The sequence below is a fragment of the Myotis brandtii genome, unplaced genomic scaffold, assembly GCF_000412655.1.
Source record: "Myotis brandtii unplaced genomic scaffold, ASM41265v1 scaffold686, whole genome shotgun sequence".
In the NCBI taxonomy this organism is placed as follows: Eukaryota; Metazoa; Chordata; class Mammalia; order Chiroptera; family Vespertilionidae; genus Myotis; species Myotis brandtii.
In genome coordinates this window covers 6,087,473-6,091,230 of record NW_005370683.1, presented here as the reverse complement: position 1 = coordinate 6,091,230, position 3,758 = coordinate 6,087,473, and positions in this window count along the sequence as shown.

The window sequence follows — 3,758 nt, the reverse complement described above, 5'->3', positions numbered from 1 at the left end:
GCAATGAACTATTGGTAGAAATGAAAGTTTTGTTGCTAATATACTCATATAATTTGTGAAAATGTACTATTTTATAAAATTTGAAGAAAAAAAAGAAAAGATACTTCTCTCCACCAATAAATATGCTCAACAGTTAGTCTGATAAACTTTTTCTAGCCATAGGCCTTTATGATGTGGAGTCAGGCACATTTGCCTACTGGTCATTTCCATAGAGGAGGTCTAAAATGGCCACAATATTAACTGACCTGTGTGCTCTCATGTATCCTACCTTTCCTTTGTTTTGAAAATTAAAATCCTCAATATCATGCTAAAATTGACAATTCTAGTTCTGAGTCCTTTAGAGCTGGAAATTCTGTAATGGGAGGGGGAATAGCTAGAAAAACACATTTTTAATCCATTTGGTCTCAGTTGGGAAGCCTTTTTTCCAAACACACATATCTTGAATTTGGTGCTTATTGTGTGCTTCTGTAGTATCTTGTGCTATCCCCATTACTGCACCTGCTATCCTATAATGTAATTGTTGTTTTTTGTTTTTGTCAGGTGTGCCAGTGCTTAAGGCCTAGTGGTACTTAGAAAATAGGGAACTGACTAAATATTTATTGAATGAATAAATAAGAAACAGACTGGAGAAATGTGGGGAGTCTGGTATAGAGCCTGTTTGGATAAAGAAAAGTGATGATGGGTTAAAGATACTTAAGATCTTTATTTTAGCTCAGGAAATAATTTGAATTCTAGTAGTTGAATTTCTGGATGTTTATCTTTTGTGTATTTTTTTCTAAATTGCCGTCTATTTGTTGGGATTTTTTTTTCTAGTTTTCTGTTACTTTGTTTTCAATTGACTTTTTCTTATATGCTGAAAGTGACTTCTTGTGCTTCTCCCTCAATGAATAAAGAGTATTTCCAGATAAACCAGTATATATATAAATAAATAAAGAGCCAGGGTCTGTAACATCCAAAACAACCAAAGGCTTGACTGAATGCCAGGCTGCACATGCAGCAGGCTCAGGTGGGAGGGGTCTGGCAAGCGGGCTGAACTGCTGACCTCTTGGAGAAAGAGAGGTGGGACTGATCAGCAGCCAAGCCTCTCTCTCTCTCTGAGCCGCCTGGGGCGGCTGCTGATCAGCCCTGCCTCTCTGATCAGGCCCGGAGATAGGCCCGGAGATGCTGACTGGCATAGGAACTGACCAGTCAGAACCAAATCTGGGTGAACTGCGAAGGCAGAACATAAGGTGGGGGCTGAGGAGGGGTTTTAAGGGCAACAGCTGTTTGGTGTAAGATGTAAGAAAGCAGTTCAATTTTTTAATGACCGGTTTGGCAGTATAGTGCATATGGCTGGCTATCCAGATATAGGGATTATGTATTTTTGTCTGCCAAGAGCATCTCCTCCTGCTGTGCCCCCCCGCTCCATTTAAGCAATCCTATCCTATATAATCTATCTATACTAATAAAAGGGTAATATGCTAATTAGACCGGGTGGACCGGCCATTTTCCGATGTCCGACTTCCTTCAGGACAAAGCCATGGTGGTGGGGGCCAAGGCAGAGGCAGTTAGGGGTGATCAGGCCGGCAGGGGAGGGCAGTTGGGGGTGAGATCAGGCCTGCAGGGGAGGGCAGTTGGGGGCGAGATCAGGCTCGCAGGGGAGGGCAGTTATGGGCGATCAGGCAGGCAGAGGCAGTTAGGGGCGATCAGGCTGGCAGGGGAGAGCAGTTAGGGGCGAGATTAGGCTGGCAGGGGAGGGGAGTTTGGGCCAATCAGGCAGGCAGGCAGGAGAGTGGTTAGGAACCAGTGGTCCCAGATTTTGAGAGGGATGTTCGTCTGCTGGTTTAGGCCCGATCCCTGGCAGTCAGACATCCCCCAAGGGGTCTCCGATTGGAGAGGGTGCAGGCTGGGCTGAGGGAACCCCCCACCCCACCCCTGTGCACGAATTTTGTGCACTGTGCCACTAGTAAAGTGAATAATTTATGTTTGTACTATAAGATCTGTTTGAAAACTATTTGACAATTTAAATTTTGTGAACTTTTTACTCATACCATTTTTTCTGTATGTGATATTCTTTGAAATACAGGAGTTTTCTTTGTTTAATAATGAAAACCTATTTTTGGAGTCTTAGATATATCATAATATACCTAAAATCCATTTGGGGTGGGGAGGTTTTCATGTGTTCTCGCATGTATGCTAGTTGAGGACTTTTGTGTTAAGCATTTTAAATGGATTATGTGATTATGTAGTTTAATCTTTTTAATGACTGAAGTCGTTACTACTATATCTCCATTTTATAGATGAGAAAACAGGCTTTAAGGAGATTAAAGTATGAAGTTTGAATCCAGAATTTTTTTCTGAACCCTGTGCTAAAGGAATATTCCTGTAGGAAAAAACAAGTATTAAAGTTCCAGCACCAAACATGCATGTGAAGGACCTGGGAGTCTTTTTAAAATCCTGATTTCTGGGCCTCATCCTCCGGAAATTCTGTTTCTTTGTTATGGGGTGGGGCCACAACATTAGTAACAAAGAAACAGAATTTCCGGAGGATGAGGCCCAGAAATCAGGATTTTAAAAAGATTCCCAGGTGATTCTAATGTGCAGCCAAGGTTGAGAACCACTGTTCTTGACCAAAATATGTCAGAATATCCCACTTGAAGCAAAGAAGTCTGCTTACAAAGTCTGACAAAATTGTTAGAAGGTGGAAATCAAGTAAGAAAAAAAAACTTTGTGAGCATTCTGCAAGGAATTAAAAAATCAATAGTGGAATATCAGAAGCAGGAGTCCCTTGATTTACGTAGCAAAGAATCTGGAAAGGAAATCAGACTGAAGGAGTTAACTGCCTTCACCTTACTCTGAAGTGAACAAGTTGAAGGCATTAGAGCAAATATTCATGATAACTTAAGCCGGATTGATAAAATAAATTAGATAAATCAACAAAATTACATAGCTTTCAGGGGAATTTTAAAGGAAATCAAAGATAGCATTGCAGAACCATTGACTCAAATGTGTAATAAATAGCTGTTGTGCTAGAGTACAGATTGATTACAAATGTGGCTAGATGCCTATACTTGGTGTACCAGTTAATAATGCGGATTTTTTTCAATAGATGGAGTTACACATATGTTGATATATATGCGATTTGATATGTATGCTGTTTCGTTGTATTGACAGCAAGCTTCAGAACTTCATATGTCAGATTTGCTGAAGGTGTTAACATCATAGATACTTTTACGCTTAAAAATGTCGAATTTCGTGCCAAAAAAGAGCATTTGCGGGAAGTTTTAACATTTGCAGGAAGTTTTAATTCATTATTTTGAAGAAAAAGTTATCGTATACTTCGGGAAGCTTATGGTGAACATGCTCCATCTCAAGATACTTATGAACACTGGTTTAAACACTTTAAAAGTGATGATTTTGATGTGAAAGACAAAGAATGTCCAGGTCAATCGAAAATGTTTGAATACCAACAATTACAAGAATTATTGGATGAAGATGCCTGTCAAACTCAAATACAACTTACAGAAAGATTAAACGTTGCTCAGCAAACAATTTCTGATCGTTTACAAGCAGTGGGAAAGATTTTAAAGGAAGGAAAATGGGTGCCACATCAACTGAACGAAAGACAAATGGAAAGCCAAAAAGTCATCAGTAAAATGTTGCTTCAACGGCACGAAAGTCTTTTTTGCATCGAATTGTGACTGGCGATGAAAAGTGGATTTATTTTGAGAATCCCAAATGCACAAAATCATGGGTTGATCCAGGTCAACCATCAACAT